Here is a 27,549-nt window from a genome sequence, read left to right as displayed (position 1 = left end):
TGTTGGCCACAGTGTGGTGTCCCTTCAGGACCCGGTGCAGCGATGCCGTGAGATCTTTTTCCCAGAAACAGCCCATGAGGCGTGACCAGGGCCCACACCTGCCCCTTGGGACTTCCAGAGAGCTCTGCCCGGGCCTAAGAGAGCCCCTGGCCCTGGTGTTGGGGGGCACCAGGGCCCCTCCTCTGGCCCAGGACACCTGCCTCATGTTACCTGCTGAAGGCCCACCTCAGTGGGCCCAGGGTCTGTGTGGACAGCCACCCCCAGCTGGTCAGCTCTTGGTGGGCCTGGCTCCCATCCTCCACCCCGATGGCCCTGGCTGCAGCTGCAGCAGTCCCCACCCTCTAATATTTTACAACAAAGTCAGCCATACCTCCATCAACAGAAATTTTTCTATTTGCCTTTACTGAGTCAGCTCAATGCACTGAATTAAGTTTTCATAAAACAACTCTTTCCAGTGTTATATGTGCTTGATTTGCACAACACAATTAAATTATGTAATTTCAAATAGCATGTATAACTGGCTTAGCGACCATGATAGTTTGAATATTTATCAGTAAACATTTGCTTACCTTTCTCTCCTACTGTGGACAGAGAATGCTTCCATATCCCATTGATGTTGGGCTTGGCTGTATGACATGATTTGGTCAATGAGATGTTAGTGGATGTGATTTCAGCATAAGCTTGACATATACTTGCTCTCTTGCCCTTCTGTCATCACAATGAGAATAACGTGGCTTGTGTAGCTTCTGCCAGAAAAATGAGAAATGCATTGAGTAGAGCCACCTCAGCTGACCCACAGATGCATAAACAATATAAGAAATACTACTGCTGTATGCCACTGAGTTTTGAGGTATTTGTCATGCACCAGGAGATGAATAGTAGAGAAATAAACTCAAATGACTATAAAAAAAAAAATCCTCCAATTCAACTTGTTAAAGCATATACACGTGGATTAACAGAATCATAGTAGCCATAAGTGTAAGCATGTCATGGAATCAAAACACAAAAGCTGGGAGAAATCATATTTCCATTTGTCTCAGGCCTTTGTATTCTTTGCTTGTATTGCTCTTCTTTCTAATAAAAAGTAATTTGGCCAAAAGTGTTTACCATCATAGTGTTGGGTCTTTCTACATACCATTTATCACTCAAGAATCTGGAGTACAGCAAAGAACACAACATGACAAAACTCCTGGCTTCAAAAAATATATATTCTAATCCAAACACAAAATGTAGTAAAATGGTGGAAATTAAAACCCAGGAACAATTTCACTCATCAAATTAGCTGAGATAATAGATTTCTATTCTCTACTTACTACTAAAACAAATACTTTTTCCTGCAGTGAAGGAAAAAGAGTAGGGAAGAATGTGCTATCTTACACTAAAACTGGACAGCAAGCTGGTAAGACTTTATAGAAAGCCAAAGAAAAATTTTAATAAAAAGAAATGTACAGGAAATTTTATCTAACTATACTCTTGAGTATCCTAAGGGAAATAACTATGAGTGGGAACACTTATTTAAATAAAATATGCTTATTTGAGTTAACTAGATATATATGGGGAGGAGACTCTCAACACCAAAAGATAATGATTTTGGATAAATAAATATATAGTATTCTTAAAATGGAAAAGTATGAAGTTACTGAATTTATAAATTTTATTAATACAGAAATTTTTTGTATATTGTTAACTTTAGAAATTATACAAACACATTATTATTTCTTTTTCTGTAAAATTTTTATAAAAGTCATGTGTGAAGAAACACAAGAATTCAGATATTGTGGAATATTATTTTAGCCTTGAGATAACAGAGCATGTCAATAAAAAGTCACAGTTTTTTTCAATAGTTCATATAATGTGATATTAAAAAAACCATTGCACATTTTGCTTTTTCTATGAATAAGTACTAAAAAGATAGAAATATATGTTAATTATGACCAAATATTAACATTCATTCAGATGCTTAAGAGTCATATTAAAGCAATATATTCAGGTAGCTATGGCCCTTTTTTGTGCAATTTAAAAACAAGTTTGAAAGAACAATACTTAGAGGAAAATTGGAAGTCTTCATGTTTTTCTATCTCAAATTTAAATATTAAATATGTAAGAAAACACAAATCTTCAGAATGTTGATCTGAAATAAATAGACTGTTAAGTATTCCTGCAGAAATGACAGATTTATTTGGGATCAACAGAGAATTGCAATTTGGGGTCTGCAACCATGATGAGCCATGAACAAGTACCCAACATGGCAAGGGAAGGAGAATGCTTTTATAGAGGGGAAAGGAAGTTAGGAGGGATATAGGAAACTAAGAGTCCATGCCTTTTTGTTGGATGAGTCGTTTCCAGGGAAGAAGAGTAGTCTTTCTTTTTCCTGCTGAGCTCTGCTATCTTCACAGGGCATAGGAGCTCCCCCTTCTTGTCTCCCAATTCTATTTAATTGAGGTTTCTGTTTATTAATATTACATTTCCCCTTTTTGATCACGATCTTTCTCTGAAAGCATCACTGATCAACAGGAATGTCAATGTCAGGTATTTGTCAGGTATTTAGGTCAGGAAGGACCTTCCCTGGATGTAGTGTCTCACATTGGAGGGAAACCTATTAAGGTCCCATTTGAGTAAAAAGGAGGGGTAGGAGGGAGAACCCTCAGATCCTTTTTATCTAAAGTCCATCTGTTATCAAGATCATAGACATTAGAGACCATCTAAAGTGTTATGTCATCATCAAAGTTTTGGTGATAAACTTCCAACAGCCTATTCTGGATATGTTGGGAGAGCTGTCTCATCAAATGTCATCTGCTTCAATTCTGGGAAATCTTTACTTTCAGGTCACCAGATGATGTACAAGTCCAGTCCGTGTTCTGTGCTTTCTTTAGGTGTGTCATGTTAATCTAAGAGTCTATTCCTTGGAGTTTGGTGGCACAAGGGTTGATTAGCAGTACCTGACAGGGGCCTTGCCAGTGAGGTTAAAGAGAGTTCCTCTGGACGTATGTTTTTTAATAGAAAAAATCTCCATGTTGCAAGGTGTGATGATTAAGATCCTCATCTCTTGAGAGCATACTGCAGAAAGATTGCTCTACCAAAGCAAAGTTATCTTTAATAGAAGCAATTAGGCTTTTGCAATATTGGAGTATCTCTTTATCACCTGTGGGTCAAAAGAAGCAGGAGCCAAACGCATTGGGCATCCTGTGATTATCTCAAATGGTGAGAGTTCATGAGTTACAAAAAGGGTGGATCTGAGATTGAGAAGGACCAATGGCAATAATTTTGGCCAAGGTATTTGGGGGACCTCTACACATTTTGCCAATTGAGTCTTAATAATGTTTTAGTGTGTCTGAGTAAACCAGAGGATTGGGGTTGATAAGCACGGTGAAAGTGTTGTAAAACAGCACAGACTTCTCAGGAAAATGGGTTTCTCAACCACTATACAGTTCGAGAAGAGTTCCCCAGTTAGAGATAATCTTTTCCAAAAGAACTTTAGCTACAAAGGATGCAGTAGTCTGGCTGCAAGGGAAGGCTTCAGTCCAGTGTGGACACATACAGACCATGACTAAAACGTATTTATACCCATTAGACGGAGGAAGTTGTATGGAATTTATTTGCCAGAACTTGAAAGGTCCATTAGGGAAGTATCTTGTTAGAGTTCTTTAGCAATTAATCCATTTTTATCTGCAATTTCATCATATTTTTTCAACTTCATTAAGAGTGTTTCAACAATTGAGTACACAGCATTGGTTACTTTTGCCTTACTTTGGGAATATTTTGCTTAGGCAACTTATTTTTTGTTTGTTTAAAAGTACAGGTATCATTGTACATGAGATGGCAAGTAGTTTCCTCACAGTAATTTATAGTTGTCTGTTTTCTGACAGAAGAACTAAAACCATATCTTTGTGCAGAATAGTTCATCAATATTCAGTGGAATTATATACAAAGATACAATGAGCTTTCTGCAGAAAACTCAGCTTTTCTACCAGGTGAAACTATACTAGTTAGACAAGTCTGTTTTCCCACCCATGATACAATTGGGATATAGCTTTTCTCATTTTTAACATTAACATTTGGAAGAGGATGTATTACCATGACTCCAATATTGGTCAAGATTGTCTTATCAGTCTGTGATGGCCAAGATCTTTTCCATAACTGGCCAGGTTCCAACATGTTCTTCCCGGTTTATTTTGTTTTTGTGAGGTAACCTCATCAATATTTGAGGTCTTTTTTCCTCCACTTCTTATTTCCTTCAAACTATGAAAATTCTTCCTGTTTTCTTTCTTCCTCTTTTCCTTATTTACCAGAGCAACTCAGCATAGCCCTTAAAATATACATACTTTTTTGTGCACTAGATTTTCCTCCTGTCTTTAACGTTTTAGCAAATATAAATGCTCTTTACATTGCTATGTGAGTATATCTACATGACACTACCACTTCTGTTGGAATATAATGCATATGATATAATTCAGTTTTTATTTTATCATATCTCATCCTTGATGACCTAGACAAACTTCTTTGCCCTATGAATACTTATTCCTCAAATTGATGGGCATTTGCTAATAATAATTTTATTATTTGCAAGAATCTTTGTGTTGATTGGTAACATAAATATTTATTTTTTCCGCTCTAACTCCTGTTCTAAATTTCTAAAATTCTGATAGAAAAAGAGAGGAAATTGTATTAAAAGAGTACCTGCCCTGTACTCCAAAACAGTGCATGCTTTAATTCTGAAAAATGAGAACATAAATAATGTGTTTATGGAAATTAGAGATATTTTAGAAATATGGTAAGTCACAGTATAATAAGGCACCTAAAATCACATAAATTTGATTCAATAGAGCTCTTTCCAAAAGAATCTTGAAAAATGCATCTAAATTCAGGCAGTTTTCCACATTAATGCAGAGTGACAAAAACTCAGCTTTCACACAAGATAGTTATTCCTTAACCAAACTCAGTTACTTATTACTCTCAATATCTGGATTATTTTGCAATAAATTTTTAAGAAAGTAAAATCACAGAAAATTAGATGGCGTCTTAAACTAAGATGCATTAGATGGCGTCTTAAAATTAGATGGCTCATAAACTATACTATCTCTATTTGGAGACAAGTTTTCTTAACTTTTTTTTCATATAGTTTCAGCTTATAGAGTGCTTTAAAAAATAGGAAGTTTTACCTGAAGATCTAGATTTCTGATGTCAATTGGAAAAATCAGAATAAGAGGCAAAACATTTCCAGGTGTCAATAACCCATTTGAACTGAGCTTCTGCCCTTTTAGACAGGCCATATGTTTCCGGGTTATCATTGTCCTCACTGCTTCCAGCACTGAGATCCAATATCACTTGTCATTTAGAAATACTCCTGCCCTACCTCTTGATTATTACTTGTCTTTTGAAGTCCTTGACAGTTCTTGGTCTAACAGTATTCGGAACTGTTCATATTTATTTCAAACTCTTAGTTCTTCTCTTTTGCACCTCTGGTAGGAGGTTCAAAGTCTTTCATAAATAAAAAATGCTAAATTATCTTAATTGCAGTTGACAATGTCTTTTGCAATAGATTTACAACAATGTAGAAAAAAATTGCTTTAGGTTTTTCAGAAATTTCAATCCACACATTTGTTGTAATCAAAATCAAGATTTTTTAAAAAATAAGTGGTGTATTATAAATATCCATTGTTGTAGTAAGTATTGAAGTTTCATATTTTTGTATTTAATTATCAAACCCAACATGAATATTTATGTTCATCAATTGTATAGGAAAATAGTATACTGAATCTAATTGGAATACTCAGATGCATCTTTAGCAATGAGGGTGTTATCAGATTTGAACATGTTTATCATATGCATTTATACATGACAGACCTCTAATGTAACCTCGCTGAAAATCCACACCCTTTAGGATATGAATCAGTCTGAATGACAAATGGGTATTTAGGCACATAAGTATGTCAATATACTATTTACAAATAATTTAATGTGTTTCATTATTAGGAATCATGTTGCTTTTCTATTGCTGTATAACAAATTACCATAAACTTAGCAGTTTAAAACAACACCTATTTATTAGGTCACAGTTTTCTAGGTCAGAAGTCCATTCCATGAGTCCATATAGCCCATTACTACATTTTCTGCTCAGGATAGTGCAAGGTTGAAGTTCAGGTCTTAGCTGGGTTGAGCTCTCATCAGGAAGCTTTGGGGGAAAATCCAATTCCAAGATCATTCTTGTTGATAAAAAAATTCCATTTCTTGGGCTGTAAGACTGAGGTTCCTGCTCCCTTGGTGACTGTCTGCGAGCAGCTGTTCTCTGCTTCAAGAGGCATTTTCAGGTCCTTTTTTCATGTGACACAATAGCCAGTTCACACGTGGATATTTGCTTTCTTCCAGACCAGTCTGACTTTCTATTTTTCAACCAGCTGGAGAAAAGTTTCTATTTTATGAGATTAGGATATACCTGGATAATCTCCCTATTTTAAGGTCAACTGTACCATATAACATAACCTAATCATGGGAGTAAAATCAACATCTCTACAGACCCAGGTGTTATAAAAGGCATGTACATCATGAGGAGGGAAACCTTGGGGGGGGGGGCCTTAGAATTCTGCATAACACGGGAATATTCACAATTAAATTATGTTATAATATAGAGATGCCTTCAAATTTTATTCAAGTGAGTATATTTCTGTCTTTTTGTCAAAAGGCTCTCAAATAAAATATAAATCAGTGTTTCTAAATATAATTAATTCATTTCCTTCCAGTTTTGTAATAAACTCTCACTTTTTACCATTTTCACTACCTAGAATAGTTTTCTTGCCTTTTTCTAAACTTCTGATGTCTAATATACCTTAAACGGGGAAACTCAGATTATGAAGCATAGAATCATGTGAAACAAGAGTGCAAGAGTCTTTTGGTATAATGGAGATTCCTTCAATATGTATGACTGATGGATTTTTAGTGCATTATGTCTAATGGCACCAGTTCTATTTACTTGGAGGTGTTTCGGTTGTCAATAGTTATTTGCTTTGCTCTATTATATAACGTTGCAGGAGAATTTCTACATATATGATTCATTACTATTCTACTATACATGTTAAATTTTGTATTCTGGAATGGTTCCGAGAATGGAGTATGAGTTGTGATTCCTTTGTCTCTTTAAGCTATCAAGTTTGAGAGCATAGAAAACATAAAAATATTGAGTGCTTGGGGTTTTTAAAGAAATTAATAAAGGATAGATATTCTCATCTATGTTCATCAGTGATATTGGTCTATAATTTTTTTGTGATATCTTTTTCCAGTTTTGGTATCAAGGTGATGGTGGCTTCCTAGAATGAATTTGGCAGTGTTCCTCCCTCTGCTATATTTTAGAAGAGTTTGAGAAGGATAGGTGTTAGCTCTTCTCTAACTGATAGAATTCACCTGAGAAGCCATCTGGTCCTGGACTTTTGTTTGTTGGAAGATTTTTAATTACAGTTTCAATTTCATTACTTGTGATAGATCTGTTTATATTTTCTAATTCTTCCTGGTTCAGTCTTGGAAAATTGTACCTTTCTAAGAATTTGTCCATTTCTTTGTGGTTGTCCATTTTATTGGCATATAATTGTTTGTAGTAGTCTCTTATAATCCTCTGTATTTCTGCGGCGTCAGTTGTGATTTCTCCTTTTTCATTTCTAATTTTATTGATTTGCATCCTCTCCCTTTTTTTCTTGATGAGTCTGGCTAAGGGTTTATCAATTTTGTTTAGTGGGAAGCAGCAGCATAGCACAGGGAGATCAGCTCGGTGCTTTGCAACGACCTAGAGGAGTGGGATAGGGAGGGTGGGAGGGAGGCTCAAGAGGGAGAGGATATGGGGACATATGTTTGCATATGGCTGATTCACTTTGCTGTACAACAGAAACTAACATAGTATTGTAAAGCAATTATACTCCAATAAAGATGTATTTAAAAAAAAAAGCATAGATATTCTCATAGAAAGGCAGAATGGTAGATGTGAAAGAGCCCATATCTTGGGATCAACAGACCTGATTTTTAGTCTTAGATCCACTGCTGACTGAGAGACTGGGAAAGATATTTTATGTCGTTGAATAACTTCCTTCCTGTGAAATGGCAATGAAAATAACTCACTGCCTTTTTATGATAATTACACGACAAAAAATAATCAGTGTAAACAACAACTGTGAATTCTGAAGACACCTTTTTGTTAAATGATTTGTTAAATGTTCTACAAAATAAACATTTCCAACATAATCTACAACAGTGCACTCCTGTATCTCTGAGAGGATATTTCATTACTTATTTTTTTATATTACCTACTTTTCTTTGTTTTTGGGAAATGTTGGATTTCTCAAGGTTGTTTTTGAATTAGAATCACAGACTTGTGACTTGCATTTATTGACAGCACTGCATCCCATGATTAAAATGAGTACTAGAGAGTGATGAGCAGAGAAAATCTATTTCTTATGTTGGCTTCATGTTCTGTCAATTTACAGCACCAGTGGATGATCTCTTAGTTCCTCTCAGAAACTACCATTCATAATCCTTATCATTTGAAGTGTTGCAAGGATTAGTATTTGTAAAACATTTTTTAAATCCCAGTTTAAAGCTATTTTATGAGTATCAAAAAATCATTGCACATGCTTAATTTCCAGTTCCACCAGAAAGGATATGCATGGGCTCTTTATTATTAAATAAACGTGTTAGATGATCTAGCTAAGTATGATTGTAACTGCCTACTGATTAATGTATATTTCATCCTTATAAAGTTTATTGATGGAGGCTTTTACACTACTAAGTGCACAAATAGAACTGGGATAATAAAGCTGGAATTTGAACCAGAGCTCTCAAGGCAGTGATCTGCAAAATACTCTAAAAGAATTTCCATGAGAAATTACAAGCGGAAGTTCCTTTTGCCTAAACTTAACTTTTAAAAGCGAAGCTATCCCATATCACGAGTTTAGCTAGTCTTGAGACTCAAATAAAATTTCAAATGTACATACACTTGCAACTCTCCATTCCCTGCCATTCACACATACCTTTATTTTCCTGTTTCTATGTGATAAGCAAATATGAATTATTTTAGATGGAAAACAAAATACAAAACAAGTATGTGAACTGAGAAGGAAGATAAATTGCAGATGTACTAAAAGGAGTGATTTTTATATATGAAAATCAAGACTGATTTAAAATAAATCATAAAGATGAAAACTGTAGAAACATTAGGCTAGAAGAGAATTTCATTATGAAGCACTACAAGCTGTGGGAGGTGGTCTAAACCATCTCATACAGTTGGTGGTTAGAAATAAAAATTAAATTCTATGTGAGGATATTATGGAAATAAGAGATAGTAAACTTTATGTGGAAATATATTCAATTTTATATTGCAAAGAAGAAATTTTTAAAAATAAGAATATACTGGAAGGCATACAATAGAACACTATAAAAGCAGAAGTCTCACACCCCATCCCATCATCCCTCAATCTTATCAAATATTTTACTGGATTTTGAGTGCATTATTGGTGATTAAAAATAATTACTTGAAAATTAAAGAAACCTTAACCATTATTGGATCAGGAATTTAATTCCAAATGACCTCATCAAAAAGCATACATTTTCAGGCAAGAACAAATGTGAAAAATAAACAGCATAATTGCAATACCTCAGAAACAGGTGAATATAATGAATATTTAACTGAAAATCCATACATTTTTACTTAGATACATATCTACCCATACCTTAGTCATCTTAGACTATCCTTTAATATTTCTACCTCAAATTCTTTATAGGTAAAGTAGAAATGATAATCTCTGTACTATAAAATTGGCAGGATTGCCACGAGAAGGCAATGAAATAATAGGTAAGAAATTACTTTGAAAAGTTAAAAAATACATTCTGTTTATGGGATCTAGGCCAGGCTACATGATAAATTCTGTGTGAGATACATGGGCACACTATACCATCTTTGTAACTTTTCTATAATTCTAAAGCTATTCTATAAATTTTTAAGTTTATTAAAACATTGATAGAATATGAAATAGAATTATGATTCTAGGAAAAGAATGATGCAATATTTATAATTGCTAATAAAGATCTCCTCTCTTTATTTTTTAAATTGAATTAGAAGTATCCAACCACTATGGCATTTGTATTTTATTATATATATTTAAAAGAAAATGTAACAGTTTTGCTTAAAATGTTGATTACTGGAAATTAAAACCTTAGAAATTATTTAAACTTGTGATAAAAAAATTTTAGATGCCAACTTAAACTCAGGGCAGGATACTCATAGTTTTTCAAAACATATTGTGAGTTTCTGGAGCTAATATATTTTGAATAACTTGATATATTGGGTTGGCCAAAAAGTTGGTTTGGGTTTTTGTAACATCTTACAGAAAAACCCGAATGAACTTTTTGGGCAATCCAATAGATAGCACATTCCATGACTTCAGACTCATCTAACTCTTGAAGGGGTTTGCTACTCTGGTAACACTTTTCAAGAAGGTACATAATTTTTTTATTCTTAGTACAAGAGAAGCCTCACATTCCTTGGAACTTCCCAGAAGCCTTTCCCCTTTAACCATGTTTACATATGATTGAGTTAATTATACTCTTCCATTTCGTATTTTGCACAGCAACAAATGGTATGATTTACAATCTGCCCCCTTTTGTTTTTAAGCAAGACTTTATTCTTTGTGTCTAGTACATTATTAAGCATCGAAGAAGTCACATAGAGCCAAGTACTTAGTGAAAATGTAAATAGCATTAGAGACATAGGAGAAACGTAGAAAAAGGATTTTAAGTTATTTTCATCAATTAAACTGTCCATAGAAAAGAGATATGTTCTTCTAAACTTTTGAAACTATGAGCTTCTGAAATGTTTACAGTGTCCTTGGTCCTTTGAACTGAATGTGAGTTTTGGGATCATTCCTGCATTTTATAGGTGGATAAGTTGAGGTCCAGCAAGCTAGTCACTTCCCAGTCTCACAGCTAGTTAAGAAATGCACCCAAGATAAAAATCCATTTCTGTCTCTGAAGGCTGCCCTCAGCACCTAGGGGCCATGAGTTCTTTATCATACCACCACTAATTCCATCAAGTCAGCAAAGAGAGTGTCAAGGGGAGGGTATTGCACAAAAGCCTGGATACCAGGAGGTGGAGATCATGGCAGAGAGGGGTGGCACCCAGAGTTTGTCCACCAAAGTTCCCAATAGATACAGTTTGAGGATTGTCTATTTTTCATTCAATTTACTTTATTTAATTTTTGTAACACTCCCTTTTGCAGATGAGAAAACTACACTGATTTAGTAGGTTATCCAAGGCCACTTAACTAGTAATACTCAATGCCAAGCATCTGAACTCAGTTCTCAAATTTCAAATACCTTTGTGAAAATCTTGTTTTACCAATTAGATTGCAATACTTTGAGAACACGAACTATAGCATGTGCCCCTTTGGCACTGTTATGAACATTTAAAAATGTGCAATAGATGTCAGTGCTTGATATGCTCACACAAATGAAGAGATAAACGATAATAAAGTTCTATGAAGTAAACAGAATAATAAAGTGCTTCTGGAATCTGACCAAGACAGCCTTAACGCTCCCCTGAACTTGACTAAAGCTATACAGGATTCTTCCTGACTCTAGGACCCTGAAACTCCCCATTTCTTTTGAATTTACTTTAGAAAACTTGTCAATGTATATCCTTCTCTGCCCTTTGAGATGTAAATCTCTTTAAAAACCTCTTGCTACTTTGACAATCCAGGGCTGTCTTTCTCCAGGATTTAGGAGCCATCCCTTCAAAATGTAGTCATCAAAGAATATAGAGTCCCTATCTCCCAATTTCTGTGAGAGGGTAGGAGCCTAACCACAGCAGATTTGTAGCTCCAGTTTGTATAACTACCTCTTCTCATGAAGAAAAATTTTACTTTTACTTTGGGTAAAGCCAATTAGCAAACATAGAAGGCCTACAATCTCCCCTTTACCCTAGCTTTTAAAAACCCTACTGCCTTTTGCTTCAGTGGAGTTGAATTCAGACTCAGTTCTGGCCATTTTCCCTATTACAATGATCTTGAAAAAGTCTTCCTTGCCTGTTTAAAATTGTCCAGTGCACATGGACATATATACACTATCAAATGTAAAATAGATAGCTAGTGGGAAGCAGCTGCATAGCACAGGGAGATCAGCTCGGTGCTTTGTGTCCACCTAGAGGGGTGAGATAGGGAGGGTGGGAGGGAGACGCAAGAGGGAGGGGATATGGGGATATATGTATACATATAGCTGATTCACTTTGTGATACAGCAGAAACTAACACACCATTGTAAAGCAAATATACTCCAATAAGGATGTTAAAAAAATAAAATAAAATAAATTTGTCCAGTGCAATTTTTGCTTTGACAAGTCAAATCTCAATTCTTAACCTTGGATTAATAAATGCTTCTGGAGGTAAATCCAAATAAGATCTTGGAATCATATGCTAATTCAGAAGGATGCTAATGACAGGATTCTGTCAATGTTAATCAACATAGAATGACCTTTTATGCTGGTTTTGCTTTGTTTTGATCATATTTAAATCTAAATTCACTTCTGCCACTGATCTCAAAAGTAATTTTCCCTACACTTGAATCAAAGAAAGCAAGTTACTGTTTCCTAGGTTCAACCACCATGATGACCATGGAACCCCACGGTATAGAACTTTGAGAAGTTTCTGATCATCTGACTCCATTTTATACTCAGTTGATTTGGGCATGAATTTTAGGTCGAAGGAAACATCTGAGAAATATGTTTGCTATACCCTACATGCAGACAAAGATTGGACTGCTGTTTCCAAGACATATTCTTGGAAACTTTTATGTTCATTTTTTCTCTTTCTTCTTGTTTACCTGCAGGGGATTTTGTAACTTTATCCTATCAGCACATAACAATCTTTTAATTTGACTTTTTTTATTAAGGACAAATATAGGCCCAAAACTATTTCTCTATAGTTATTTGTGGATATGCTTCTACTTTCTTTCAGTGTGTCTTTGGGCTGCTCTAGATTCTTCTTTATTTTTATCTTTTTACAAAGGAGATATTTACAAAGGAGATATTCATTCTTTGTGATTGTTCTTTCTTCCCCATATGTGTCTTTTTAAAATAAACTCATTTGAGTGAGAGCACCCCTTGCAAGGTATGTGAGATTTTTTTCAGAACAAAAATTTTAAATTTGGGTTTTTCTAGGGGCCAGCAGATTACAAATTCGTGAAATAGTCTTAGTTTAAAATAAATGTCTTTTTCCCCATATTAAAAATTTAAAATAGTCTTCATTTGAAATAAAACAAAGAGTATGTTCACCAATCCTCCCAGTAATAACACAGCCTCTATGTCTAAATTTTATTTTTCTACTTGTGATAGAGATTTTGATATAGAGAAGTATTTTTCTACTATAAAAATAGTTGTTCAAGAAAAACCAATAAATGACAATTGATATTTGACATCACTGCTTGGTAGTTAATAAGAAATTCTGGAGAACGTTTTGAACTGAAAGGCACATTGCGCTTTCTCAAGAGGGCAGTCTTTACTCATTTAAATGAGCATGTTTTTGCTTTCTTGGAATATAGGCCTAGTGATGCCAAACTGTCTGCTATTTCAAAAAAGATAAGAAATATTATTTATTAATATTGACATTTATGTGAATAATCCAGATGCTAAAAATATTCCCTCCACTTACTTTAAAACATCTTGAAGGCCAAGCAAAACATACATCTGCATCATTTATAGCCCTGAGGGCAACAATTTTCAGCCTTTGTTATTGAAAATAGATTATATGAAACAAATCATCACACCATCACTTAACAAGGGCAGTTCAACTGTGTTCAAGAAACAAGTGTGTAACAGAGTGGTGAGCATAATTGTCGAGCCCATGAATTAAATGACTTTATTCTTTCCCAAGGCTAACATATTTTAAACAACTCATTGACTTGTAATATACATCAAAAGGGGGAAACAATTGCAATTGTACATCTTGACTGTATATCCATGTAGACAGCACTCAGATTACCAGAAGCACCAAAACCTTCAGTCACTTCCCTACACCCAGGGTTACCACTATCTTGACTTTTAACACTATATATGCTGCTTTTGAATACTATATAAATGGAATCATACCTTAATCATTTTAATCACTTTGAATGTTTCCAGTCGGATGATGTAAGTGGAATCATAACCTACTTGTGTATGTCTCCATTTATTCAACATTATGCCTATGTATTTCATCCATATCATTGATCATAGCTATAATTTGTTCATTCTTATTCTTGCATAATACACATTCACCATTGTGTAAACATGGAACTGTTTATCCATTTTAATGTCTATAGGCATTTTTTGTTCAATTCCAGTTTCATGCAATTACAAATAGTATTGCTAAGAACATAATTTACATGTCTTTTGGTGAACATAAGTATGTATTTCTGTTGGATATAAACCTAGGAGTAGAATTAGACTCACAGGGAATGAATTAGCTATTCACTTCTAGTAGATCTGTCACATAGTTTTCAGTTTTGGTTGTACAAATTTATACTTCTCTCTAGAAATTTATGAGAATTCCTATTGCTCCATACACTTTCAATACTTTTCATTTTCTGTGTTTTTCATGTGAGCCATTCTGCTGAGTTTGTAGTAATATCAAATTACAGTTTTAATTGGCATTTCCTGATCACTAATGAAATCGGGCACCCTTGCATATGTTGATTGCACATTTGGATATCTTTTGTAAAGTAACCGTTCAAGTATTTTACTATTTCCTTTCTATTTGTATTTTTTACTTGTATTTATACTTATATTTTTAAATTGCATGCAGTGATACCTATTTATAATTAAAGTTATATTATTTAATTTAATAACCTAAAACAAGGATTTATTAGATTAATAATAGTGGCCCAGTCTTTTCTCCCATAAAAATGACTAGAAACCATTTGTGGTTTATTTTTCCTTTAAAAATTACAATTCTTAGATGTATTTTTCCATGGCTGCACTCTCTAGAAGCCAAATTAGCAAAAAGAGAAAACTAAAAGTAGAATATAGTGAAAATTAATTTATAGTTTCAATTTTATTCTCAAAAATATTTGAGTGGAAGTTTTAAAAGGCACTTCTCTAAGGATTAGGGACACAGTCATCTACAAATTCTTGTCCATGCTATAAGTAGAATACTTAAACCAATTCGATTACCATAAGAACTAATATTTTATATAGAAATCAAAGAAAATTATTATACACTCCTCAAATCTGACCTCTAACAGTATTATAGAAACAGAATCCTGAATTAAATGAACTAAATTAATTAAATGAATTGAAGTCTCTTCTGCAGACTTTATTTTTGTCATTTGAGTTTCCTATAGCCCCAATTAATGTGTTTCCTGGGAGAAATAGAGTAGCGATAAGGTTAGGGAGGTACTGACTGGAGGACTGCATTGATTTCCTATGAACAAATTGCTTGTGATGGTTTGTGATGATGAATTATGTTCTGTTCAGAGAAAAAGGCCTACTTTCCCTCTACTTTTTTCTTGGGGGTTGATAAGTCTCCATTCCTTCAGTCGCTGCACTAATTACTGGATACCTTTTAACCTGTCTCTGGCTCAAAACTCAAGTTGTATATGAGAAAAGACAATGCATTTAACATGAAAAAAATAAGCAAAGAGTGAATATAAGCTGCTCTTCTTTGTCACACTTCAGAGCAAGGTTAGTCACAGGTTTTCTGAGTCATTAAAAGTAATTAGTCTTGCCATAGCAACTAGATACTTTGAGACCTGTGTTTAAAGAAGAAAAAGAGCAGCAACATAGAAAAGTTTTAAAAAGGGACTCTTATACTAATGCAGATTCAGTTAGGAAAAAAATCACACTTATCTAGGACTTAACAATCACTTCTTGTCTATGACTAGTGTTCTGTTGTTTGTTCTTTGATGTTTTATTTATTTATTTATTTAATGATGAGTTTATTTTTTAAGAGAATTTTAGGTTTCAGAAAAATTAAAAGGAAAGTACAGAAATTTCCTATGTACTCCCTAACGCACAAGCTCATAACTTCTCCAATCATCAACCCACCAGAGTGGTATATTTATTACAATTGATGAACCTACATTGACACATTATAATCATCCAAAGGCCATAGTTTAACCTTAGGGTTCACTCTCAGTATTGTAGACGTTTAAAAATGTATCATACAGTATATTTTCACTACTCTAAAATTCCCTGTGCTCCACCTATTCATCCCTCTTGCCCACTCTCCAATCCCTGGCAACCACTGATCCTTTTACTGTCTCCATGGTTTTTGCCTTTTCTTTTTTTTTTATTTTACTATTTTTATTTTTTATATTTTTAAAAATTAATTAATTAAATTTTTTTTTTGGCTGTGTTGGGTCTTCGTTGCTGAGTGTGGGCTTTCTCTAGTTGTGGCGAGCGGGGGCTGCTCTTTGTTGAGGTGCACAGGCTTCTCATTGCGGTGGCTTCTCTTGTTGTGGAACAAGGGCTTTAGGCGTGCAGGCTTTAGACCTCTGATGCCCGAGCCTCAGCTCCCAGCGCCCTCCCGTCCTGGCGGGTGAGCAGACAAGCCTCAGGCTGGTGAGTGCTGGTCGGAACCAATACTCTGTGCGGGAATCTGTCAGCTTTGCCCTCTGCACCCCTGTTGCTGCGCTCTCCTCCGTGGCTCCAAAGTTTCCCCCCTGCCCACCCCCGGTCTCCACCAGTGAAGGGCCTTCCTAGTGTGTAGAAACTTTTCCTCCTTCACAGCTCCCTCCCAGAGGTGCAGGTCCTGTTTCTATTTTTTGTCTCTGTATTTTTCTTTTTTCTTTCGTCCTACCCAGGTACGTGGGAAGTTTCTTGCCTTTTGGGAAGTCTGAGGTTTTCTGCCAGCGTTCAGTAGGTGTTCTGTAGGAGTTGTTCCACGTGTAGATGTATTTCTGATGTATTTGTGGGGAGGAAGGCGATCTCCACGTCTTATTCCTCTGCCATCTTGAAGGTCTCCTAGGGATGTGAGCTTTTAATCTGATGTAGTCATTTAATATTTGGAAATTCTGATGCATAGCAGATCCTCTCAAAAAGGGAAATATTACTAATATCAGGCAGGGAGAATCTGTATTTCTAATAGCTTGGTGACCTTTGATTTTTTTTTCCCAGGGAATTGACAAGTTAGATAAACTATAAATGGTGCAAATCCCTGTAAGATTGCTTTTCTTCTCTTAAAAGCTCTTCTATTAGCAAGCTGATTATAATCATCACAACTTCATGATGGCCAAAAATGCAATGATTGGAAAATAAAACAGAAAAAAAAAGCATCAAGAAGCAGATGAATTTGCCCTTGGATTTGTTTATTTTTTTATTTCTTACATATTTCCAACTGAATAACCTATGGAATTTTTGAGATGAACACATTTTCTACAGATGTGGTTTACGGGTATACTGCTCTTAGCTGTGTGTCACTTTCAACTGATTTGCTGATGTAACAAATCAATGTGTGTGAAGAAATATACATGATTCCCATGTTACCAATGAATAAAGTTTGGCATATTGGTCTTGCTGAAGGTCATAGCATATATGTGGGGACAGTGCCAAAAAAGCGGCCTCTCACAAAGTGAATCTGAGGACAAAATAATATAAGGTACTATTTTGCTAACTGAAATGCATTGTCTAAATATAAATATGTATATTTGTTTATATATGTTTGTATATATTTATTGCATACAAATATATTTTATATCTCTATATATACATTTTAATCCTACTTTTAATCAGTTTCCTCAAATATGAATAATGTATGGGGCATTTTAACAAAATACAATTATACTATTCCTTTTACAGTGACTTAAATTATATTTATTTTAATGTTAATGTCATAGGTATAAATTAAGCTTCAACACATTTTACATAGTGCTTATTCAACTGTAAGGCCAAAATAAATTAACAAAGAAATCACAAACAAAACTAGCAAAGCATGTAAAATTCTAATTAACAACAATATTTTAGCATGATGGATGATTATTTTAATTGGAAATAAATCACTGATTTTGGACATAAATTAGAAGAAATCTTGCACCATGTCTTGTTCTATGATTAATCTTTTTTCTTTTCTCTCTCTGACTTCAATAATATTATATTTTATACTTTTACAGATCTATGCATGCAAAATAAAATTAATAATGTCAAGTCTTTGTCTGCTAGGTAAAAAGTCAAGCTTCAGACTCACCAAAACCCCATTAAGAAGCAATTGCTACTTTTAAAGTGTGCCATTTGATTACACTGAAGTTGCATTTTTTACTAATATACCATTAAACTTTAGTGTTAATGGAAAGTATATTAATTGAATATGTAATCCAAATTTTGTCTTAGGAGCAAGAGATCTATTACATATGTAATACTACTTTGTAAGATAATATGGCAAATTGATACATCTCAATAGGTGATAGATTCAAAAAAACAGTACAAATTCAGAATGTAAATAATTTGAAAAATAAGCTTTATTTAAGATTTATTGAGGTATAATGTGCATAAAATACAATTCACCAACTTGAAGCGTACAATACGAATAAAGTGTATAGTTGTTTAACCCCTAAAACAATCATAAGATATTTCAATCATCACACACAAAAATAATCCCTCTGTGCCCTTCTATAGTCAACCGTACATTTTGCTCCCATCTCTTGGCTTCCTGTCATTATAGTCTGACTTCCCTAGAATTTAATATCAACTAAATCAGAGCATATGTAGTGGTTCATGTAAGGCTTCTTTCACCTAGCCTAACAGTTTTAAGATTCATCCATTTTATTGCATGTATCAGTGGTCTCATTTTCCTTTCCTTCCTTTTCTTCCTTTTCTTTTCTTTTTTTCTTCTCACCTCTACTCTTTTCTTTCCAGTTTTGGGACTAAGGAATAATGTTGTTACGATATATGCATAAGTGCTTTTCTGTGAACATACTTTTGTTTCTCTGGTTCGTATGGTATCAACTTATAAGAAATTATACACTGTTGTCAAAGTGGCTGTAGCAGTCTGCATCCCACCAATAGTGTATGAGAGTTCCTTCTGCTCCATAATTTCAACTCTTATGAGAATTTTTTATTTTAGACATTCTAGTGGATATATAGAAAAAACACACTGGTTTTCATTTCATTTCTTTAATAACAAATAAAGCTGTGCAAATGTCCATGTGCTTCTTGCCATTTGAAAACACTCTTTGGTAAAAAGAAAAGTGAAATATTTATTCACTTTTATAATGAGGTGTCTTTTTAGTAGTATTGAGATGTATTTTTATTATATATTCTGGAAGCAGTCATTTACTAGACATATGTTTTACACATATAATTTATTTTTCTGACTTGTATTTTACTCTTTAAAATGTATCATTTTCAAAATAATTTTTTAAAAAATTAATGAAGTGCTGTGTATTAATTGTTCTTCTGGTGATTTCTTCATTCTATACCTTTTCTAACAAAACTTTTCCTAGCTCAATTAGGAAAAACATTCTTTTTCATTTTCTAACAGTTTTCAGTTACTTACATTTACATATGTGATCCATTTCTATTTAGGTTTTGTGCATGGAATAAAATAATGTTTTTCAAATGATTCACAAACATTTATTGATTAATTTCTCACTGAATTATCTTGTACATTTGTAAAAAATATCAAGTGGCAATACATACCTGGGTCTATTTCTGGACCCTCTTTTCTGTTCCAGTGATCTACATTTTTAAACATATGCCAAAACCAACTGTCTGGATTACTGTAGCTTTTTGAAAGTCTTGAAATCAGACTACACTTGGCTATTTCTTTTCAAAATTGTTTTAGCTAGGCTAGTTCCTTGGGATCTGTAGACATTTTAGATTCAACTTGTAAATTTCTACAATAATAAAATTCTGGGATTTTGCTTGCAGTTGACATGAATTTGCAGATCATTTTGGTAGAATTAACATTTTAAAAACTTTGAGTCTTCACATCTATGAATGTAGTATATCTTTGCATTTGGGTCTTTAATTTCACTCAGAGAGGTTTCATGCTTTTTAGTTTACCAGGACACATGCATTTTGTTAAATTTATAATATATAAATTAATTTATAATACGTTTGACATTTTAAAACATATTTTTAGAGTCTTAATTTCCAATTTTTGTTGCTAACAAAAAAAATGTAATTGACTTTTATATATCAATCTTTTAGCCTGTGATTTTACAAAACTTTCTTAGTTGTTCTAGTAATAATTTGAAAATGTACTTATTTAATGTAGACGTAGTATCACGGAGAATTCTGGTCTCAGAACAATGAATGTTTCTTGTTTTTCAAAACAATATTATTTACTTGAATGATTTTTTTTTTCTTTAAATCAATTTTTGAGAATATATATGTTCTCTAAGCACTCATTTGATGAAACAGGAATAATTATATTGGTCTCAGAGGAGGCAACAAAAATATCATAAAATATCTTCTCAGTGAAACACTGCAATATGGTAGTTTCTTCTTTATTCTCTAAGGCAGGTTTTTATAGGATTACATAGGATGAAATGGTCCTTTGGAAAGAGTGATGTAGAAATAATGTAAATAAATAACTATATAGAGGAAAGCTATTGTGCAAATAATATAAATCAATTAAATGAGTCTTTTCCCAAGGACAATTTTACTACATAGGCTTTGCATTTTCAAACTTAAGAGAAAAGATATGTTATATTTTTAGGTAGGAGAGAGTTAGCAGTTTAATAAAAATGTATCATTTATACAGCTTATAAAATATCCTTAAGCAAAGAAATAAGCATATCAACCAAATCATTAAGAAATAAGCAAGTCATAATTCATAAGTGTGTGAATAGGTTATAAATAACAGCTATAAATTATTAAAATAACATTTATATCAAAATTTCTACTTAGTACTTGGCAACATAAGCAATGTTTACCTCGTCATCAAAATTATCACAATTACTCTTTGAGGATCCTTCAAGGCAAGCTTAATTATGTTGAACTTGGCATTAAGGATATTGTTTATCATAATAACAATGGTGTAGAATCTCCTATCTGGGTTCATGACCCTTAGCATCAGCTGGTGACTCTGCAAGGACACACAGCACTAATAAATAAATAAAGTGACTTCTTTGCTCCACAGTGTTCTCTTGATACGTGACATTTGGCAATACATTATTAAAGAATCATTGTACCAGTGATATATTGAATAGAACACCAGAGAGTCATTTCCTTTATGATGTATTGCACCTTCACAGGTCTTGAAGATCTAAGAATGCATTTCCAAAGCCAGGCCCTTGGCCTATTTGAAGAATAAAATCCATTTTTTTCCCTAATCATTTTAAGATTGCAATGACTGCCTGTGATAGCTGTAATCTCAGGCAATCCAAACTCATAAATAATTCATTTTGCTTGTATTGTGTATATATATGAAAACTTGTTAACTTTTGGAGGAAAGAAGTTTACAGTAAAGGGCAGACAGAATGAACAAGATGAAGTGTGATTATGGTCCAGGAGATTTATGAAAGGAGTGTATAAGAGCACAGGAAAAACAGTCTCCATAAGGGTTCAGAACTACCATGAAGAAGAAATGATACAGTGAAAGGTTTTTAACTTTAAAATAAGTTTGAAACCTCTCTGCCCAAAGCCTAAAGCCTGTGGATTCAATCTCACACATTTATCTTGAGAATGAAACTAAGAACAGAACAAAACACATGAGGACAAGATGAGTAATTTTGTGTGCTTAGCAAAATATGACATATGTAAACGTTGTGAATTCTGCCCTGGCTTCTTCACAGTTGCTCAGATAAAATCTATTTGCACAGGCTGGATTATTCCATGTCAAGATAACCAATTAATGTAATCAGCTCAGTCAAACTCTGAATGCCACAAATAAAATGGGGACTCATCAGAGTCACTGTGTATAACTGTGTAGGTTGGATCCTGCATGGAAATACCTAAACAAGGTCTTGGGATGGTGATGACAAAGGTGGGAGGCAGTGTTTGAAATCCAAACCACAGTCTATTTTACAAGTCCTTGGCCTGGGGGTCCAGCTGAGAGGAAGGGACCCCTTTCTCTAGGTTTTCTAGATGAGGATGATTCTGGGGTTTTGGTTCCTTCTGGAGTGTCTTTTTGTAATTTTAACACAAGTATCCTATCTGCCTGTGGGGCCCTGAAATTTGTGGAAAAGGGGAAAATATATTGGTTATTTGATATGTAACAGGTAAAAAGCATTTAATAGATCTCAGCAGATTCAATAGATCTGGCTTAATCTCCCTTTTATCAGGTGCCACATTATTCACTAACCCAGCAGGAGTCAAAAGAATTGGTGATCCCAGGCCATAACCTTAAAAAACTGTCTATATCTTCATACATGTTTTACACTACTTCTCACCTGGATTTCCTTTAATCTCTATGATCCCAGCATTTCTGTTCTCTATCTAAATGGGCTTATTTTCATGAATACTTGGCCTTTGTTTCATGAGTTATGGTCCCCAGGTGACCTGGTAATGAACCTGTGTCACAGCTAACTTTAAACTTTGCATCATTGCTTCATGCTTTGGTGGAATCAGGAATGGTATTCAAACATTTAAAATTTCAATACAATATGAATTTGTCAAAATGGCACAGGACTTAGGGTTAGAGTTCGGGGCCTACAGGCTCTCTGTTTCACAGTGAACCTTGAATTGATGGATCATGCAGAGTACAGAGTTTCCTACAGATAACGTAGGGAGGTTTTAGCAACAAAGGAAACTTGACAGTCTTGGGGAGGCAGTATTTTTTTTTTCTTTTACCAAGAGTATGAAAATATTTTAATATTTTAACAACTACTACAGCTGTTCCAATCCTATTGGTAGGATATAAGCCAATATGAAAGCATCTTAGTTCTTCTATACCAGATCCTTATTCTATTTATAGTTTAGTCCCATTTTTTGCACATATTCCTCAATCTTCATTAGCATCACTCTTCCATTTTCTTACTTGGAAAAATTTCAATCCCTTTCATAACTAGAAATTGTAAGTCAAAATATTTCTTTCTTTTATATTTTTTAAGATTTGGCTTGAATTCATTTAATTTGGACTTCTTGTTATGTAATATAGAGATTCCTGACTGATATACCTACATACCAACCAAGAGTTTGATCTAGCAATTATACATATTTTTTCTTTCATGTGTCTAATATTTCCCTCTACATTTATTTTTGTCTTCTGTCTAAAAATAAAATCAGCTTTCCCTCATCCTAAAATTCCCCTTTACCCCTTCCAAGATGCAGCGAGGTGTGGAGTAGATCTGGAGCACAAGCCATAGTTTACTGAACACATAGGGTAATTGTAAGGACATAAAGTTGAAGTCAGATAAATAAGTTAGAAAACTAGAATAATAGTCCATGTGACAAATAATGTGTTGATGATTAGATTTACTAAGACAGTTTTTGTCCAAAACAGATATCAACAAGCTATGGCATGTGAGCCACATTTGGTCCTCTGACCAAAGTAAAATTTTATAAATTTATAATTTATAAATAAAATCTTATTGGAACACAACCATGCCCACTAATTTATGTCATATTCTGCTGTTATTATGCCACAAAGGCCAACTTGAGTAATTGTGACAGAGATTGTATGGTCTTTAAATTCTAAAAGATTTACTACCTGTTCTTTCACATGAAGTTTGCCAACCCCTGGTTCTAATCTTTCTTCCTGTGATTTTCAACACTGTCTATATCTACCAATTTCGTATATCCAGCCATGAACTCTACTCTCAGGTACAGACTTTGATATAGAACTGCTTAATTTATGATTCCCCTTAGGTATCATGTAAGCATTTCAAACCTAATATATTTGAATAAAATTTTTAATCCTAATATCTCCTCTTCCCCATCTCAAGCTGTTTCCACCACAATAGTCTTTTATACCTTAAAAACTGGCATGTGAATGCAGTGCCCTCTTCTTGGAATGTTCTCTCACTATGTTCAAGTCTCAGCTCAAATATCACTTTCTCCATGGGCCTACCCTAACCTCTCCATCAGCATTAAGGATTTTTCCCTTTGTATTATCTTGTTGCTTTTCTAAAGGTCAATTATTATATATTTCATATTATCATTTTTGTTTTTCTACTCCTTTTGTCCTTGCTAGCCTGCAATCTCCAGGAGTAAAAGAACTGTTTAAAATATACATCCATCCTACTATAATAGGTGATACTTAGTAAGTATATTTGAACATATATTTAAGTATTACTCAGAAATATGCCATCTGTTTAAAATATGCATTATTGAGTGAATATGTGTATCCCTCCAAAACCATATGTTGAGGTTAGTACCCGATGTGATGATATTGGAAGGTAATTAGGTTTAGCTTAGGTCATGAGGGTGGTGTCCTCATGATTGGATTAGTGCCCTTATAAGCAGAAGAAGAGATAGAGTTCTCTCTCTCTTCCTTTCACTCAGTGACTGCATTAAGGAATGGTCAGGGGAGCACATAGCAAGAAGGCTTTCTTCTGCAAGCCAGGAAGAAGTCCTTACTGGAACCCAACCATGCTAGCACCCTGATTTCAGACTTCCAACCTCGAGAAGTATGAGAAAATAAATGCCACCCAGTCTATGTTATTTTGTATAGCAGCACAAGCAGACTAAGAAAATATGTAATCCAATAACTGGTTATTTTTCCACCATTAGTTTTTGAAGAGTTATATTTTGAAGAGTTATATTTTGAAGTGTTATTTATATTTTTATTAGATAAAGAGCATTGTTAACTGAGACTGATGATGATCTATGTTTATAGTTAAATATATGCTTCAGAAATCTAAGCATTAGTAACATGAAGACATAGGTAAGTTACCCATATTGGTGGTAAATTACCCATATTAGACCAAATTATCTGGGGGAAATGATATAGCTCCTGAAGTTATACCACTTTAAGCAGTTATAACAAGTATTTCTGTTAAAATAACATGACAGCTTAAGAGTATGACTGCCTATATTTGTTTTTTGGCTTTTGAAAATTAGAATACCTTACACTGAAATGTGTAAGACATATTTTGATAGAGTATCACAAAATCAGATCTGCTAAAAAAATTTGGAAAATCTAAAATTTATATTTTATATGTTAAGATCACAATAATTTATTGCATAATAATTACACTCTAAGGCATGCTTCTGGATAAAATGACTGTTATGAATTCAATTCAGATTATTATCTCTATATTCATAATTAAAATAGAATATTTGTTAAGATGATACTTGTATTGCTTGCTCATGTTGCATTAATGGACAAAAACCAGAAAAAGAGAGAAGAATCACAGATAATTTAGTATTTATTTTCCTCTTGTTCTATTAGAAATTTTTCTTTCCTAGTTAACAAAATGGGTAATTATTATAGTTGATAATGCCAACTGCTTTAAAGAGGAAAATAGTATTTGTAAAAGTGGAAAAATCCTTGAAATCATATACAATTTGACCATGATGTAGATAAAATCAATTTACAAAAATATCCATCATCAAAGCTGAGAAAATAAGTGTAGTTTTCTGTATATTGTTTTTAACTGAGTATTAAAATTCTACTATTTTGTTGCAGTTTCTTTTATTCTCAGATTACCCTCAAAGAGATTTATAGTCAATATGAATTAAACCATTTCCAATTATTTGCTCAGGCTAATATTTCAGTGCATTAAACATCACAAATTTTAAGATGACTATTAATAATAAATATAAGGCAAAAGGAAACAAACATATATTAAAGAGTCAATTCAGCTCAACAGCACTTTTTATCAAAATCTTATTAGAGATTTATGTGTTCTACAGTACTGAGGTGATGATTTCATGCCAAAGACCCTAGTTTCCATTTAGATCATTATATACTGTCAACCACACTACTGGTAAAGACTCTTTTATAACTGGAATGGACACAAGTCCAAGGAAAACAATTTGCTATTGTTATAAAATCTGGGCTGAAAAATTCTTGACAATTCCTCCGAGTATATCTTAATAATTATTGCCTCTGCTAATCAATGTAAAATTATTAAATTAAGACTTCATAAAATAATGTTTTATATTATTGTTTTTTAGTTACTCTGGATAAGCAATGTTCTCTCCTCAAAAGTGTATAAGCAATTTGAAGAAAGAGCTTGGCTAGGTAATTTTGTGCATATCTAGACAATATCTATTGCCTATCCCTAAAAATATTTCTAGGATGCCTGCTAAACAATAATGTTTGCACATACTTCAAAAAAACGTGGCGTTAAAGTTCAGCACTGGAAATTTGGAAATACAGTATTGAATGTAAATATTATGATGGCAGATGTTATTACAACATAAATAGACGTGAGTCAATGAAAGCTGTGTTATCCTTAGTACATACATTCATACATCGTTTCCTATTGTGGCATGATAAGATATATCAAGACTGTAAAACGGTGAGATTAGAACATTCTCTCACACCATATACAAAAATAAACTCAAAATGATTTAAAAACCTAAATGTAAGACCTGAAACCATAAATCTCTTATTAGTGAACATAAGCTGAACACTCTTTGATGTAAATCGTAGCAATACTTTCTTGAATCAGTCTCCTAAGGCAAAATAAATAAAAGTAAAATTAAACAAATGGGACCTAATTAAATTTAAAAGCTTTTGCACAGCAAAGGAAATCATCAACAAAATAAAAAGACAACCTACAATATGAAATGGGAGAAAATATTTACAAATGATGTGACTGACAAGGGGTTAATATCCAAAATATACAAACATCTCATAAAACTCAATATTAAAAAAAAAAAAATAATCCAATCAAAATGGGTAGAAAATCTGAATAAACATTTCTCCAAAGAAGACATATAGATGGCTAACGGCACATGAAAAGATACTCAACATCACTAATTATTAGTGAAATGCAAATCGAAACCAAAATGAGGTATCACCTTACACCTGTAAAAATGGCTATCATCAAAAAGCCTACAAGTAACAAATGGTGGAGAGGGTAGGGAGAAAAGGGAACCTTTGTACACTGTTGATAGGAATGTAAATTGGTGAAGCCATTATGCAAAATAGTATGGTAATTCCTTTAAAAAGTAAAAATAGAATGACCATATGATACAGCAGTTCCACACCTGGGTATATATACAGAAAAAAAATGAAAACACTAGTTTGAAGATACACGCACCCAATGTTCATAGCAGCTCTACTTACAATAGCCAAGACATGGAAGCAACCCAAGTGCTCATCAACTGATGAGTGGATTAAAAAGATGTGGTATATTACTCAGCCATAAAAAGAATGAAATACTGACATTTGCAGCAACATGGATGGACCTAGAGAATATTATGCTTAGTGGAATAAGTCAGACAGAGAAAGTCAAATAAGAGTTCACAAGTGACTTGAATTACTAGCAGCGTTAAAATATTCTAAAGAAGTGAAGATAACTTCAAAATTTCTATATTCAGATTGTTCAGTACATAAGAAAATTAAATAGTATTTAATATGAACATTTAAGTTGTTCAAATGTTTGTCTTTTTATGGAGACCATATGCTCCATGGTGAAATTCTTATTTTCTAGGTGAAAATCATAATAAAACTAAAGATACCATAAAGGTTTTATGACTTTTACTTTCCTG

The 27,549-nt window shown here is 33.6% G+C and overlaps 1 long non-coding RNA gene across 1 annotated transcript in view; it reads right to left on the bottom strand.

The window, feature by feature from the left end:
* Positions 1-27,549, bottom strand: part of LOC132350211 (uncharacterized) — a 403,110-nt gene that overhangs the window by 284,010 nt on the left and 91,551 nt on the right. Inside the window, exon 2 of the long non-coding RNA XR_009497870.1 lies at positions 570-746. This is a non-coding gene — a long non-coding RNA (uncharacterized LOC132350211). The remainder of the gene's footprint in view (positions 1-569; positions 747-27,549) is intronic.

Source organism: Balaenoptera ricei, chromosome 16 (assembly GCF_028023285.1).
Source record: "Balaenoptera ricei isolate mBalRic1 chromosome 16, mBalRic1.hap2, whole genome shotgun sequence".
NCBI classification, from domain to species: Eukaryota; Metazoa; Chordata; class Mammalia; order Artiodactyla; family Balaenopteridae; genus Balaenoptera; species Balaenoptera ricei.
This window is presented reverse-complemented; position numbering and strand designations above follow the sequence as displayed.